The following is a 16551-nucleotide window of genomic DNA, read 5'->3' on the forward strand; positions in this document are numbered from 1 at the left end:
ATTTAATTTATTCTCAGAGCAGTTTAATATTATTCCTTATTTTCTGCCTTGGTTTATTTCGTATTCCCATATGGATGGAGCTGGCTGATGACTCTCCGGGTGCAGCCCAGAGGTGATTGAAGATGGTGGTTTCATTATTTTTCATTGAATCATCTCTGACATGTGGTTGAATTAAATAAAAACGGGACACACAGGAAGCAATGCTGAATGTGGGTTTAATACAAAGCGGGCGTGTTGACCATCCACGTGTGCAGCTTCGAGAGCTGTTACAAAAGACATGTAGCCATTAGCTCTGCGGGACAAAAGCCTAAAATTCAAGGGTCTTGTTTTTGGAATTTTGTGATTGTTTTATTTGTGAATCAGAAAATTAATAGATGAAAATAATTTCCTAGCATGGACCAGTGATGAATGTCATGGGGTTTCTGAAACAAGAATTTTGATTAAACCCGTCTGCATCTCTGAGGTCCATTACAAAGAGACACCTCATTATTCTCTTTGTGGGAAATGAGCCTACAGTACCTTATTCTTGGGCTTTTGTGGTTTGGGGTATGAATTGCATTATTAAAATAAAATTAGCCCACATATAAAGAAATATATCAATGAATGAAGAATAAGAGAGAGACGTGTGCACTGCTTTTTAAGGCATGCAAGGAAACATAGATAATTATTAAAGCAATTTTCAGATTCTTAGTCCCAATAAATTAATAGGCAAGCCTCTTACCACTTTGGTAAGGAGCATGTGGTCATCTGTACATTAAAGTCAATGTTTTTGTTCCGTGTTGGGGCCGATTGCCAATTGATCATTTTATTAAGGAAAGGGAAATACATTTGCCTAAATAGTTGATTGAATGAACTATATAATTGAGAGGGAGAGCATGGAGCAGTGATGACACTGTTTTATACAACAACACTTATAATTAATGCACTTGTTTCATGCAACTTTTTCTAGGCAAACAAACATTAAAGGAACCAGTTTGTTATTTTTTTTTGCACTATTCTTTTGCATAATGACATAAAGACAAATGTAAATATTATTCAAGGTACTTATCCAGTGCGGATGAGCTCACATATATTGGTCTAATTATAAGTGAACACATGTATACATTTATATTTCGATCAATTTCTTTTAAAATTGGCCAACAGTGCACCAATGGAAAGCATGTAATTAGATGTAAAGATCATGATTCATCGTATTTTGCACAGCTGATATCCATAGGAAGACACAGTTCTAGGCCTTTCCAGTGGTCCATATAGACATTTGTAAATAATAGTGTTTCAGTTCTGTGTTGATGGTTGTTTAAACTTCTGGGAATTCTTATAGAAAAATGAAGGGATGGTCTTATAATGCCATGAAATGAAGCAATTCGTGAGTGAATTAATAAATACATCAAGTAGGGTCATGCTTGGACCATTGGTGAGATTGTGCCATGAATTGACTCGCCCCAGGATCCAATTCTGCACAAGTAACATTCAACACAAAAGATGATCTCGGCTCTTGCCTCTGTGAGTAGCAAGTACAGACAGATATTCCTAATAATTAGGGTTATTTTTCTCCTGTTTACTGCTAGATTTAATGGTGTTCATGATATTATTTAAAATAAAAATTGTACAAGTTAGTAAATACGAAGTAGAGCTCTCTCTTTCCAAATGTTGAGAATAGGATGCAAACCAAGCTTTATGGTTACTTGATTATTGCTCGCTTGAAATAGCTAAATGTAGACTGATTCTTTTTAAAATTTGCTTTTTACTCCTCAGAGTGAATGCACTCTACCAGATTTGGTTGTCATCTCGTGGTGAAGATCTTGCCTTTTACCTCTTTGGGTAAAAAGAGGTCAATGTAAGCAATAATCAAAGTTCATGTTCTTGCTTGGGGCTTCGTCAAGGTTCTCACTGAGATGTTTTGAGGGAATGAATGGCTACATACACGAACAATTCAAATGTGGTCGTGGTCATGCATTGACCAATGATTAGAATGTATGTGAATTCGGAATTATGATTAATCCATTTCAGCATGACTGAATTCCTTAGGTCAAAGAATATGGAAAGCGTTTCAGTCATTTTCAGAACATTTTAATACTCTATTTTATTTTTATACCATGATAGCTTTGAATGCTTCTCCATTGATATTGTTGGAGATTATGAATCCATTGAAGAGGAGAACATAAGAAAATGGAAAATTTTGCCTTTTTCTTAGTTGTGTTATAAAATGGCAGTTCAGCATACCATCTTTAAAATATGACTGTTAAATGAAAGAGGTCCAAGCATGGACCAATGACTAATATGGAATTGATGTGATGCAAAGACATGGATTATTCATATTTGCAATGCTGGGGTGCACGGCACAAAGGGGGCTAGTCCTCCAGCTCTGCGAGAAGTTAACTTGCACAGACATATTCATATCTTTGAGGATCTTGGTTTTATTTTCCTTATTCATGGACATTGATTGCATTATTATTAATGAATCAATGAATAATTCAAGAACAATATGTTAAATGAAGGCACAGAATACCAAGTCTGGATCAATGATGAGTATGCGTGGGGCATCTGAATAAAATACTTGATTAAACCCAGTCTGTAACTCTGAGGTCCATTGCATCTATGGGAAATGTGCTTATAGAGAAAGTTAGAAATATCCGAGGATTGTATTCTTAACCTTTTGTTCATGAATATGGATTGTATTATGATAAGTAAATCAATGCATGCATAACTAAAGTATAAATAAGGAGGAAGGCTACCCCTTATCCAATTATGAAAGGAGCTAATGAACCACGGATCATTGTTAATATGCTTCTGAGTTCAAGTGAAATAGACTAAGGCTGTTCCTCCTTTGGGCATATCAGTGTTGTTATTCTGGGTTAGTGGTGAGTTGGTGGGATGTCTTATTTCTAAAAGGGACAAAAAATTTATATAATTGCGTAATAATCAATAATACTTAATATAATATAGTCAATAATAATATAACGAATCATGATAAATACATTAGTATAAAATTATTTTAATAATTATTTAAATTAATATAATCAATAATAAAAAATAAAATACAAATGATTAAATAGTTATTAAAACATGGAAAACTTCTAAGCATGAACATTGAAAATGTGAATATACTAATTACAAATCCTTGTGTTCATTGATTTTTATTTAAAAAGAAAATTGTAAGTGCATTTTGTTGGTGATTTCTGTGGGTGATAAACCAATGAGTAGATTTAGTGTCACTCAGTGTTCTTGTCCCGCATCCTTAGGGTTCACCAGTATTGGTGCTAGTATAAGTGAGTAAAAGAATAATTTCATATCTCAATCCATCATTTAAAAGAACATAAGCCATGGGCCAGTGAGGAGCATGGATAATCTATAAGGGAGCACGGTTACTCCTGTTCTGCTCTCTTGCAGTCTACCTAAATAAAAAGACCCCGGCCCGCCCTTCTTTAGGGAAGCATCGGGTAGACCTCACTCTCTAAACACATCTTGTTATTAACATTTAAATTCAAATTAATTGAAAATAAAAATTCAGTTCCCCAGGAACTCTAGCCACATTTCAAGCCGTTATGCGGCCAGTGGCCACCATATTGGGCAGTGCTAAAGGAGAACATTTCCGTCACTGCAGAAAGGGCCGTCAGTGCAGACAGTTCCAACATAGAAAGTTGCATGTAATAATATTTAGTTTTGAGTAGCGGATGGCTTTCCCATTTTGTATTTTCTGTAGGAAAAAGAGTAGATAATTAAATTACTCTTAGAATTATTAAAAAGGTGAATAAACACATTAATTGATAAATGCATGAATTGAAGTAAGCATGGCCCATTGGTCAGATTGTTCTGTGAAACAAGAATTTAAATTCATCCCATTTTGCAAAAATTTTCCCCATTAAAAAATCATGTGGCCTTTTTGCTCTGTGATAGGGGCATATAGACAGATATTAATAATAGTTAGAGTTCTTGTGTTGAGTGGTAGATTAGAAGGTCTTCATTTTATTTTTTCACACTACAAATTGAGTAAGTCAGTAGATGAAAAGGATACCACTTTTGAATTGATGATGAAAATGTGACACCTACCTATGTTAACGAGTGATCTAGTAATGCAGAAATAACTTCTACTTAAAAATCTAAATTTACACTTTTGTTCTTTTAAAAATCTACCTTTTCCTCCTGAATGAACACTCTGTATTGGATTCAGTCATTGTCCATTGATGGGGATCTTGACTGTTACTTCTGTGAGTAAGGAACAATGTAAGTAACAAAGGTTCTTTTCTTGGTTTGTATGGTTTGTTCACATGAGCTCACTGAGGTAGTTCAATAGAAGAACGTCCAATAACACCAAGTATGGACCAATAGTGGGGATGCGTTATGGGCCAAGGAGTAGAATTAACCCATGTTAGCACAAATGAGATTCATTTCTTAAATTGATGCAAGGCAGTTAATTAATTTTCATAACCGTTTGCTATTTCATATTATTTCTGCGCCACAGTTGATTTAAGCATTTCCATATTGGTAGAGAGCCAGGCTGTTTGCTATTTAGAGGAAGCCCTTGGAAGGTGGAACATATTGTCTGTGTTCTAGAAGCGGGGTACCATTGTGGTTTTTGGTTGTTTATTATACCATGTTTAAAATTGGATAAATTAAATGAACATGGCCCGATCATGGATCGTTTTTAGGGAGGGCACTGTTATGAAACCAGGTTTACACTGAGATCTAGTGTAAAAGTTCTGGGAGAAATCAGTCTAGAGACAGAGCATAGTTAAATCAAGGACCTTGTTCTCGGGAGTCTGTGATTCATGAGAAAGTGAAGATAGAAATGCATGAAGAAGAGGAGTGCCAGGCCTGGACCAATGATGAGATTGGAGGGTGTCTGAATCAAAACTTTTGATTAAAGCCATCTGGAACTCTGAGGTCCGTTATTAAAAAGTGTCCTCCTTTCTTCCTCTACGGAAATGAGCTTATCACAGAAGTTCAGAACTTTCAGGCATCTTGACCTTGGGCATACACATTTCATAAGTACGGATTTAATTTTTATAAGTAAATCAAGGCATGAGTGAATGAAGAAATGTCAAAATGGGTAAATATAAGGAAAGTTGTACATTGGCCAATGATGAGGCATGGGTTATTATTAAACATTTCTGTAGCACTGAATTCCAGTGAAATATATTCATATATCTCTTTTGGAAGGAGTGTATAGACAGATATATATAAGACTCAATTTTATTGTTTGATGTAGGTGGTTATTTGCTGGTTGGTTGTTTTAGAGAAGGGAAAATTATGTAAATAAATAATTTATTAAGTAGTTATTTAATTGGAAAAAGAATGAGCATAGTTCAACTTGAGAATATGCCTTATGAAAAGACTTATTATTAATCTCCCTCTGTTCACTGCGTTTTATTAAAAACAAGGAAAAGCATTTGGTTTTTGAATCTCTGTGGGCAATGTAATAGACATATCGAGACAGAGCAATATTATTCGAGTTTCCTAAGGTTAGTTAATTCCCAGTTATTGATAAATTACTACGTGTGAATAGATTATGTCCTAATCACAGTCAGTAGTTAAAAACGGGACAAAACATGGCCCTGTAAGACGCAAGAATAATGATTAATCTTTGTCTGTACTACTGATCCTCTCTTCCTAGTTTAGGTTTGGGCATTTACACACACAAGGGGCATTTCTATTCTAGGTTGTTCATGGCTTTACCATTGTGTATGTTTGTGTGTTAGTATATTTGAATATATGATCAAATATTCCATGAGTCATTTCATAGACGAATAAATAAAACAATGAACGATTGAGTTAACATATAAATAGGGTCAAGCGTAGATCTTGGTGAGGATGTGCCATGAATGACAAATTTAAATTCACCCATTTCTGTACGAATTGAGTCCATTAAAAAAAAGAGTATTTAGGCTCTTGCCTACACGGGCAGGACTGTGTGGACAGATATGTAGAATATCATAGTCCTTATTTTTGAATGATGAACGTGGCAGTGTTCATTGTTACTTAAAATTAGCAGTCACATCAGGAAATAAAGGGGGCTGTTCTTGGGTCAGTGATGAAAGTGAGACTTGAATCAACTTCATGATTAACCTAATACCACACAACTAATGTCCTTTAAATCAAGCTAAACCTGGACTCTTCCTTCTTCTAAATGTTGGCATTGGACTCCACAGAAGGAAGCCCATGGCTGATTCAGTCAGGCTCTGCTGCTGAAGATCTCACCTGTTACCTTTGTGGGTATGGAATCTGATGACTAATGTAGATAATAGTCAGAAGATCTTGTCAGTTGGGGTAAATTTTTTATTAGTGTTTATTGAATTATTGAAATTAAGCCATACATAGACTGATGATATGAATGTGTTACGAAACAAAGATTACGGTTAATCCGTTTTAATAGAATTTTGGTTTGAATAAGATGGAAGACATTCTGTTCATTTTCAAAGCTGATAGTAATCCACCTGTGTGTACTACATTTGATTTAAACGTTTATCTAGTAATAAAATCTAGGGCTGCACTGTCCAATGTGGTTGCCGCTAACCACATGTGGCTATTTAAATTTAAAATAATTGAAATTAAATGAATTTTCACTTGGGTTCCTCAGTTGCACTAGCCACATTTCAAGTACTTAGGAGCTACGGGTGGCTAATGGTGACCGAATTGTACAGCGCAGTTATAACACATTCACATTATCAGGCAAAGTTCTATCGGAAAACTCCTCGTCGATGGAGGAGTGCATAGCAAGATGGAAGATAGTTGAAATAGGGTGTGTATGAAGCAAGAATGTTCATTGATCCATACATACGTCATTGAGGGCCACTGCATAAAGAGATCAAGTCTATCGAGAAAAGATCTAGTTTATGGGAAGAGAGCCTATAAACAGATCTTGGTCATATTCAAGGATCTTGTTCTTGGCTTTTTATTTTTATTCATAGATATTGATTTTATTGCTGTTAGTGGATCAATGAATGGATCAATAAACAAAGTGTAAATGAAGAAAAAGATTGCTTAGCCTGGATCAATGATGAGTACCCTGGGGTGTCTGAAATCAAGGATTTTGATTAAACCCTGTGACTCTGAGGTCCATTACGGAAAGATTCCTCTTGTTATCTCTATGGGAAGTGAGCTTATTCTAGGAGTTAAAAATATTCAAAAGTTTGTTCTTGGGCTTCTGTGTATTGTATTTTCAGTAAATCAAAGCATGAATAAATTAAGAAATGTATAAATGAATGAAGACAAAAAGAATTATTCCTGAGCCAAATATGAGAGTATGTAATGTAATATAGGTAATATAAAAATCATTATCAATCCATTTCTGAAGCACTGAGTTCTAGTAAAAGAAATTGATTAAAGCTGAGCCTTTGGGGTAAGGAGCGCTGAGATAAACGGATGTAAGAGCCCATGTTGTTTTTCTGGGTTGGGTTGTTGGTTTTTTGTTTTATTAAGAGAAGGGCAAAACGTTTAATTATTGATTAAATACATAATTAAGAGAGGGCTTACACCCTGGCCTATGTTGAGAATCTGTCACGTTACCAGTTATGATTAATCCAATCATCTTCACTATTTTTTAGTTTAAAAAAGATAAGGAAAAATCATCTGATCTTTTTCCTGCACGTAATGAGCATATGGACAGGCATTAATATTGTCTTGTTTCCGTGGAGTTGCAAATATTACAAATATATAAAAGATAAGTTAATATTTTAATCAATTATTTGAAGGAAGGCAAAGCGTGGACCAGTGAGGAGCGCGTGTTAGGAAACAAGGCGAGCGATGAATGTAGTTCTACACAATTGCTCTCCAGACAAAGAAAACAGACCTAGGCTCTTGTTGAGTGTGTTTACATAGGATTCCTCTTTCTGGCTTTTTGGTAAGAGTTTCTTTGAAAAATGCAAGATAAATGACTCCATGTCTAACCAAATACATACATACATAGATAAAGGCGGGCAAACGTGGACCATTGCTGCGAATGTGCTCGAATTTAGGACTCAGATTAATCTAATTCTTTCCAAGCAAAGCTCATTTAGAAAGAACATATGGCTCTTACTGGGCTCGGGAGGGGCCATAGAAACAGGCATGTGCAATAGTTCTTATTCCTTTGTCTGGTGTTGCTTTCAAAAGTGTTCGTTATATCAGTTAAATTTAATAGTCAAATCAATTGTTCAATCAATAAGTATGTCTTTCAGAGTTTTAATATGCAGCAAGCACTAAGGTTTATTCCTAATCAATTATTGTTGCCTTGAACTCAATTTGAAAAAATCTAAATCAAGGCTGTTCTATCTATTTACCTAGTCTAATCTCATCTACTATTATATTTGCTTTATACTCCAGAGAATGGGCGCACCGTGATTCAGTTAAGGAGTGTAGAATCTTATGTAAGTAACAGTCACAGTAGTTGCTCCTCGTTTGTTGGCTTGTCGTGGGTCTTAACTCCATTATTGAAAGGGAATCAATGAATACAGATACAAATAAATGAATGAAGGTCACGCATGGGCCGATTCAGCACATCTCTGGTCAACTAAAGAGGAAAAGCAAGACCATTTTATTCATTTTCACATTTAATTATTCATTAATTAATATAAAATGTATTATTCAATTTTAATTTTGAGTCACAATTGATTTAAATCTCTATAAAGACATAGTTTAGTCACATTCAAATAGTAAAATGGGGTTAATATGAAGTATTATATTAATGAATCTATATAGGAAACATTGTGGCTAATTAATGAAAGGTGTATATATATATATAGTCAGTGGAAAGCAATTCCATAGAGAAATGTTAGAGATATTTAAGAATATTGTTTCAAATTTTCATGACCTCTAAGCATTAATTTTATTATTATTAGTGGATTGATGAATTAATCAATAAAAACATGTAGACGTGATTGACAATAATGAGGGCCACTTCTGAACCAGGGATGATGACTGGTGGAGTATGAGTCTTGGAGGATGAATACTACATGTCTGGAACTCTGAGGTCCAACACAAAAGAAAACCTAGTCTCCTGCCTCTGTTGGAAGTGATCCTATAGATAATATTAAGAATACACAGGGATCATGTTCTTGTCTTTGTGTTCATGGATTCTGACTCTATTATTATCACTGGATATATTAAAATTATGAAAAAATCATACAGAAATATAAATAAATAAAGCATTGTCCAATTATGAAAATACGTCATGAAGTAAGAGATTCGATTAATATATGTCAAAAACACTGAGTCGATTAGGAGAGGCAGGGTTCAGGGGCTGGCCTGGTGGCATAGTGGTTAAGTTCGTGTGCCCCACTTTGGCGGCCTGGGGTTCACCAGATCCGTTCCTGGGTGCGGACCTGCGCGCTGCCCATCAGGCCAAACTCTGGCAGCATCCCACACAGAGCAACTAGAAGGACTTACAAGTAGGAACTAGGACGTACAACTGCGTACTGGGGCTTTGGGGAGAAACAAAGAAGACGTGGTTCAAAGGTGTTACTTCTTTGACTAATGATTACACAGAAAGTTCTAATCATTGTTCTTGTTCTGCCTTACTGCCAAGTTTGATGTTCATCTTCTTAAGAGAAATATTAATAGATATTACCCCCAATTAGTAAATACCTAAATTACTGACTTAATGAAAGGTGATATGCAAGGGTTAATGGAGATAAGGTCAGTTTTTAAAAATCTATTCTGCTTTTACGTCTCAGGGTGGGCAGTCGAGCTGATTGAAGCATCTTCCGTGATCGGGAGCTCCATATGTAGGAGAATGGAGATGAGTGTGAGTAATGGTCAAAGTTCTTGTCTTGTTTTTGGTGATTTGTTTAGGATATTAACTGTAATATTAGAAAATAATTAAAAATAATAAAAAAGGCCAACCATGGCCCCATGATAAATATGGAATTGACATGGAACATCTTATTGATTAATTGGTATTTGCAATAATATAGATGAGAAATGAAATACATATTTGACAAGGGAAATGATTCTATTGATGAATGTTAGAGATACTGAAGGGTCCTGATTTCAAGTGTTTTGATTCACCGATGTTTATTTTATAGTTATTGCTCTATTGGTAAGTTAATCAGGAAAGAAATGTAGAAGTGAGTGAAGAAAAAGAGGGCTGAGTCTGGACCAATGATGATGACTGGTGGCGTATGAGTCATGAATGATGAATACTACGTGTCGGGAACTCTGAGGTCCAACACAATACGGAATGTCCTCTGTTGGAAATGACCATATTGACAGATATTAGTAACATACAAAGACCATGTTCTTGGTTTTTGTGTTCATAGATTTTGATTCTATTAGTATAAATAGATCAATGAAAGAATCCATAAACAAATATAAATAAATTAATATGAATAAGTGAAGCATTGTAAATTATGAAAATTAATAAATACTTAAGTGGCTGAGTAAATGAAATGCAGAGAGCAAAGTCCATGCAGATAAGGTCTCTCAGTTTTTTTTTTTTTTTAATCTCCTTTTGTGTTTTGTATTTCTCAGAATGGGTGCACTGGAGGTGGTTTAAGGATTCTTCTGTGGTGACAAGATGTCTGGTTGTCTCTCTGTGTTTGGCACATAGAAACAAATGTGAGTTTTTGCGGATATACACTCTGTGTTTGAAAAGTATGAAATATAATCAAAGAAAGCCAACCATGGTCCATCGATAAATATGGATGTGATAGGTAGCATTATATTGATTAATTCCTACATGAAACTTTGAGGATGATTAATGACAGAGACATATCTATGTAGCAAGTGATTCTGTAGACAGATGTAGGACTACTCAAGGCCTGTGTTTTGTTTTTTTTTGTGCTGCATAGGTATTTATTTTATTACTATTAGATAAATTGGTAAATTAATTAATAAACAAAGGTAGATGAGAGAGGGGAAAAAAAGGCCAAACCTGGACCAATGATGACCACTGGTGGCGTATGAGTCATGGATGATGAATACGTGTCTGGAACTCTGAGGTCCAGTATCAAAAGAAATTTGATTTATTGCCTCTCTTGGAAATGATCCCATAGACAGGTTTAGGATTTCACACGGATTTTCTTCTGGGGTCTTTGTGTTCATGGACTTTGCTTCTCTTACAGTCATGCACCACAGAAGGACGTTTTGTGATGTTCACACAATGACAAAATCGATTAAGAACACATTTTCCAGAATGTACCTTTGTCGTTAAGTGATGCCTGACTGTATAGTAAATGCATCGATTAAAGAATCAGTGCCCAAATATGAATAAATAAAGATGGAAAGGGCGAAGCAGTGTCCAGTCATGAACAAATGCAGTAAGGCAAGAGATAATATTAATAAATATTGAAACACTAAGTCAGTTAAGAAATAAATGGCTCAAGGGTATTAGCTCTAGCTAAGGATGTTATAGATAGTATAAGTAATGGCCATATCCTTGTTTTGGGTTAGTGGAAATTTCAATGTTGTCTATTTTTCTTAAGGAAAAATACCCAAAATTAATGTATAACTTAAACACTGAATAATGTAGAAAGAAGGATCAATAAAATATCGCAATCATGTTATCATCTACTCTGCTTTATACTTTTTAGAATGAACACATCGAAGCTGATTTAAGAATTATGCCTTGGTCAACAATCTCTATATTTGTCTGTAGGAGCATGGAAACCAACGTGAGTAATAGTCAGTGTTCTCATCTTACTTTGGGTGGTTTGTTTAGGATATTCTCTGTAATATTTTTAAAAAGTACTCAATATAAGATAAAAGACCACCCATGGTCCAGTGATTAAAATGGAAATATATGAAACATTATGTTGATTAATCTATCTTTACAACAGTGAGGATGATCAATGAAAGAGATTAGGCAATGATTCTAAAGAAAAATGATAAAGACACTGAAGGCTCTTGTCCTTGAGTTTTGTGATTCATAGATATTTATTTAATTACTATTAGTCAATTGATGAATTAATCATTGAACAAATGTAGATAGGAATGGAGAAAAAGAGGCCCAGATCTGGACCAATGATGATGACTGGTGGCGTACGAGTCATGAACGATGAATGCTACGTGTCTGGAAGTCTGAGGTCCAAGATAAAACAAAATCTAGTGTTTCTTCTCTCACAAGTGACCCCATGGATCCATGCTAGGAATATTCAAGGATATTGTTCTTGTAATCTTGGATTCATAGATTTCTATATTATTAATATAAATGGATCAATGGTAGAACCAATAAATATATAAATTAAAAAAACAAAGATGAAGCCTTGTCTGCCTATGAATATGTGTGGTGAGGCAAGATATATTATTAATATAAGCTGATGCATGTTAAGAAATAAATGGACCAACGGTGTTACCTCTTTTTCTAAGGATCATATCATACTTATATTTATGCTTATATATGTATCTAAATTATGAAAAATAATAAATACCTTTATGACTGAGTAAACAAAATGAGCAAAACAAGGACCAATTTAGAAGACGGTCTCAAGTTTCCATATCATCTGCTCTGCTCTGTACTCCTCAGATGGATGCTCTCGAGTGGGTTTAAGCATCTTCTATGATCACATGCTCGACAGTTGCCTCTGTGTAATGAGTATAGAGACCAGTGTAAGTAATAAAGTTCATGCCTTTGTTTCAGAGGTTTCTTTCCCCCGGTATTCACTGTATTGTTAAAAGTGTGAAATATAATCCAAGACACAAACTATCATGAATGCTAAATATGAGTTTGGTCTGCAGTGTTATATTTATTAATCCATACATGAAACATTGATGGTAATGAAAGACATAGCAATGTGCAAATGATACTATAGGCAGATGCAGAATATTGCTTTTATTCTTGGGGTTTTGTGAATCAGTGAGTTTTAAAAATTAATGTTAGTGAATTAGTGAATTAATGAGTAAACTTATGCAGATGAGAGTGAAGAAAAAGAGGCCCACATATGGACCAATGATGACGACTGGTGCGTATGAGTCATGGATGATGAATATTACGTGTCTGAAACTCTGAGGTCCAACAAAAAAGAAATATAATTTATTGCCTCTGTTTGACATGATATTATAGACATACATTACGAAAATAAAAAATATAGAAAATAAAAACCAATTTTCTTGGTTTGTGTTTCTGAAGTTTGATTTTACTGTAAAAAAATGGCCCAAAGAAACCATCACTGTAAAGGCATAAATAGTTAAAAGTTAAGTGTAGAAGTATAAATAGCGTAAAAGGTAATGAAGGGGGTGGAGCACGTCCACTCTTAATGTATGTGCTGAGGTGATGAAACAATGAACATTTACTGAGAATGCTGAAGTTCGCTAAGAAATGTAAATGGTTCACGTGTCTTACCTCTTCAGCTAAGTATGATATAGGCAATGAATAATGGTTTAAGTTCTTGTTCTGAGTTAGTGTTAGGTTCACTATTGTTCAATTTTTTAAGATAAAAGTAATGAATATGTCCCCAATTTGCTATATTCATAAATAACTTACTAAATGAAGGTGGAATGTATGCATCAGTAGAGAATATCTCAATCTTGTCATTATCTGTTCTGCTTTGTACTCCTCAGAATAGACACCTGAACTTATTTAAGCGTTTGGCCATGATCAGGAGCTCCATCGATGCCCCTGTGCACGAGCGTGGAGACCAATGTGAGTAATGGTCAGATTCTTCTCTTGGTTGAGGTGGTTTATACAGGATATTCAGTCTAATAATAAAAATTATTAAATATATTCAAAGAAGGCCAAACATGGCTCCATGACAAATATGGCATTGACATGAGACATTATGTTGATTAATCAGTATTTGCCACAATGAAGATGATTAATGAAGTAAGTTTATTCAGTGTGGCAAAGATTCTATAGACAGATGCTAGAAATACTTAAGCATCTTGTCCTTGAGTTTTTTTGATTCACAGATATTTATTTTATTAGTGTTAATAACTTAGTAAATTGATCAGTAAACAAATATAGATTTAATGAAGAAAAAGAGACCCAAGCCTGGACCAATGATGACGACCGATGGCATATGTGTCATATACAATGAATTCTACGCGTCTGGAACTCTGAGGTCCAATGCAAAGAAATCAGGTCCATTCCCTCTGTTGGAAGTGTTCCTATAGACAGATGTCAGGCGTATGTAAGGACTTTGTCCTTATTCCTTGTGTTCATGAATTTTTAAAAATGTTACTAAAGTAGTATCAATGTCAGAATAAGCAAATATACAAATGAATAAAGATAAAGAGGGTTAAATATTATTCATTACTTAAATATGTAGTAAGGAGAAATAATATAAGTTAGAATGGATAATAAATGGGTCAAGTGTATTTTCCATTTTTGACTAAGGATGATATAGAAAGTGATAAGTGATGGTCAATTATTGATCTCAGGAAGTTGCAAGTTTGATGTTTGTTTTAGTAAGGGAAAAAGAAATAAATGTAACGATAATTAATTAATACCTAAATGACTATGTATATGAATGGTGGAAAGTGTGGATCAATGGAGACAATATCTCAATCTTTTTATCTCTTTCTCTGCTTGGTACTATTCAGAATGGAGGCGAGAGCTTCTGTCACGATCAAGATCTTCATGTTGCCTCTGTTGGAAAGAGACCAAGGTGAGTAATACAGTCATGTGTCACATAACCATTTTTCAGTCAACAACTGACCACATATATGAGAGTGGTCCTGTAAGATTAATACCACGTAGCCTAGGTGTGTAGTAGGCTATTCCATCTAGGTTTGTGTAAGTTCACCTATGATGTTTACACCAGGACAAAACTGCTTAATGATGCATTTCTCAGAATGTATCCCCATTGTTAAGTGACACCTGACTGTAGTCAAAGTTGTTGTCTTAGATTGGGTTATTTGTTTAAAGGTATTCATTGAATTATTGAAACATATTAAACATAATAAAAAAGTTAACTATGGTCCAATGATAAATATGATATGAAGCATGTTGATGAATAAATACTGTGCAACGTTGAGGTCAATTAATGAAAGAGAATCAGTCCGTATGGGAAATGATTCTATAGAGAAATGTTAGGGGTATTCAAAGATCTTGTTCTTGAATTTTGTGAATTATATGTTCATTTTATTATTATTAATTAATTAATGATTTATTTGATACAAATAAAGAAATGAATGAAGAAGAAGAGACCCAAACCTGAACCAATGATGATGACAAGTGGCATATGGGTCATGGATGGTGAATAAGATGTGCCTGGAACTCTGAGGTCCAACACAAAACATAATTAACCACATCCCTCTTTTGGAAAGCGTCCTGTAGATAGATATTAGAAATATACAAAAATCATGTTCTTAACCTGTATTCATTGATTTAGATTTGTTATTATTAATGGATCAATGAAAACCATTAAAGAAATATAAATAAATAGATAAGAACACAGTGAAGTATTGTCCAAGTGTGAATATATGTGGTGAGGCAAGAATTATTATTGCTAAAAATTGAAACAGTGATACTCCTTAAGAACTAAAGGGATTGGGGCTGGACGTGTGGCCTAGTGGTTAAGTTTGTGCTCTCCACTCGGCGGCCCAGGTTTGTGGGTTCAGACCCACATCAGTGATGTGGTGGTGACCCACATACAAAATAGAGGAAGGTTGGCATAGATGTTAGCTCAGGGACAATCTTCCTCAAGCAAAAAGAGGAGGATTGGCAATGGATGTTACTGCAGGGCAAATCTTACTCAGCAAAAGAAAAGAAAGAAAGAAAGAAAGAAATGGATTAAGAGTACCACCTCTTTGACTAAGGATCACATAGACTGTGATAAATAAGAGTAAATTTTATTTTCTAGATCAGTCTCAAATTTGAGGTTGCTCTTTTCATTAAGAGAAAAGAATCTATGTTATGAAAAATAAATACCTAAATAACTGAATAAATGAAATATAGAAAAGAAGGATCCGTTCAGATGAGGCCTCAGTGTTTTTTTCATCATCTGTTCTGCTTTATGTCCTCCGAAGGGACATAGTGGAGCTGATGGAAGAATTCTTTCACGGCTGCACCCTCTTTGTTGGCTCTGTGTGTTAGGTGCATGGAGCACAACGTGAGTAATAAAGATCGTGTCTTCATTTGACAGGTTTTTTAATAAGGGCACTTGCTGTATTATTAAAAGTGTGAATATTATTCAAAAGGCCAACCATGGCCAATGATACATATGGGATTATTACCAAGTGTTATATTTATTAATCCATCTAAGATAGATTAAGGATAATTAATGAAAGAGATATATCAATGTGATAAATGATTTTCTAGGCAGATGTAGAATATTCAAGGTTCTTATTCTTCATTTTTTTGTGTGAATTATGGGGTTTTAAAATTAATATTAGTAAATTAAGGAATTAATCAGTGAAATAATATATAAGAGAATGGAGAAAAAGAGGCGAAAATATGGACCTACGGCTGGTGGCGTAGGAGTCACGGATGATGAATACTATATGTTTTGAACTCTGAGGTCTGACACAAAAAGAAGCGTAGTTTATTGCCTCTGTTTGAAGTGACCCCATAGACTGATTTTGGGAATGTAAAAGGATCGTTTTCGTAGCTGGTCTTCATGGATTTTGATTCTCTTGTCATAAATGATCGATTTAAGAATCAGTGTACAAATATAAAAAAGTACAGGTGAAGAGCAT

General features: G+C 34.7%; 2 long non-coding RNA genes, 11 other non-coding genes and 1 pseudogene across 13 annotated transcripts; all 14 read left to right on the forward strand.

The window, feature by feature from the left end:
- Positions 1-394: 394 nt before the first annotated feature.
- Positions 395-469, forward strand: LOC124231170 (small nucleolar RNA SNORD113/SNORD114 family). Its single transcript, XR_006886401.1, has one exon. It is a non-coding gene; the product is annotated as a small nucleolar RNA SNORD113/SNORD114 family (small nucleolar RNA).
- A 1326-nt stretch (positions 470-1795) lies between these two features.
- Positions 1796-12560, forward strand: LOC124231016 (uncharacterized). The gene is made up of 8 exons (XR_006886350.1): positions 1796-1837; positions 4172-4224; positions 6101-6213; positions 8302-8345; positions 9651-9721; positions 10447-10533; positions 11508-11588; positions 12440-12560. It is a non-coding gene; the product is annotated as an uncharacterized LOC124231016 (long non-coding RNA).
- LOC124231239 (uncharacterized) lies at positions 2516-2591 on the forward strand (annotated as a pseudogene).
- LOC124231237 (small nucleolar RNA SNORD113/SNORD114 family) lies at positions 4817-4890 on the forward strand. Its single transcript, XR_006886460.1, has one exon. It is a non-coding gene; the product is annotated as a small nucleolar RNA SNORD113/SNORD114 family (small nucleolar RNA).
- On the forward strand, positions 6988-7060 carry LOC124231240 (small nucleolar RNA SNORD113/SNORD114 family). The gene has a single exon (XR_006886462.1). It is a non-coding gene; the product is annotated as a small nucleolar RNA SNORD113/SNORD114 family (small nucleolar RNA).
- LOC124231225 (small nucleolar RNA SNORD113/SNORD114 family) lies at positions 8879-8953 on the forward strand. The gene has a single exon (XR_006886449.1). It is a non-coding gene; the product is annotated as a small nucleolar RNA SNORD113/SNORD114 family (small nucleolar RNA).
- LOC124231198 (small nucleolar RNA SNORD113/SNORD114 family) lies at positions 10071-10145 on the forward strand. Its single transcript, XR_006886423.1, has one exon. It is a non-coding gene; the product is annotated as a small nucleolar RNA SNORD113/SNORD114 family (small nucleolar RNA).
- Positions 10851-10922, forward strand: LOC124231196 (small nucleolar RNA SNORD113/SNORD114 family). Its single transcript, XR_006886421.1, has one exon. It is a non-coding gene; the product is annotated as a small nucleolar RNA SNORD113/SNORD114 family (small nucleolar RNA).
- LOC124231204 (small nucleolar RNA SNORD113/SNORD114 family) lies at positions 11931-12005 on the forward strand. The gene has a single exon (XR_006886429.1). It is a non-coding gene; the product is annotated as a small nucleolar RNA SNORD113/SNORD114 family (small nucleolar RNA).
- A 295-nt stretch (positions 12561-12855) lies between the features above and the next one.
- Positions 12856-12929, forward strand: LOC124231210 (small nucleolar RNA SNORD113/SNORD114 family). The gene has a single exon (XR_006886434.1). It is a non-coding gene; the product is annotated as a small nucleolar RNA SNORD113/SNORD114 family (small nucleolar RNA).
- A 558-nt stretch (positions 12930-13487) lies between these two features.
- On the forward strand, positions 13488-15938 carry LOC124231019 (uncharacterized). The gene is made up of 3 exons (XR_006886353.1): positions 13488-13555; positions 14455-14519; positions 15883-15938. It is a non-coding gene; the product is annotated as an uncharacterized LOC124231019 (long non-coding RNA).
- Positions 13905-13979, forward strand: LOC124231219 (small nucleolar RNA SNORD113/SNORD114 family). The gene has a single exon (XR_006886443.1). It is a non-coding gene; the product is annotated as a small nucleolar RNA SNORD113/SNORD114 family (small nucleolar RNA).
- On the forward strand, positions 15069-15143 carry LOC124231226 (small nucleolar RNA SNORD113/SNORD114 family). The gene has a single exon (XR_006886450.1). It is a non-coding gene; the product is annotated as a small nucleolar RNA SNORD113/SNORD114 family (small nucleolar RNA).
- Positions 15939-16310: 372 nt separating the features above from the next.
- LOC124231173 (small nucleolar RNA SNORD113/SNORD114 family) lies at positions 16311-16379 on the forward strand. Its single transcript, XR_006886404.1, has one exon. It is a non-coding gene; the product is annotated as a small nucleolar RNA SNORD113/SNORD114 family (small nucleolar RNA).
- Positions 16380-16551: the final 172 nt, after the last annotated feature.

This window comes from Equus quagga, chromosome 20, assembly GCF_021613505.1.
Source record: "Equus quagga isolate Etosha38 chromosome 20, UCLA_HA_Equagga_1.0, whole genome shotgun sequence".
NCBI classification, from domain to species: Eukaryota; Metazoa; Chordata; class Mammalia; order Perissodactyla; family Equidae; genus Equus; species Equus quagga.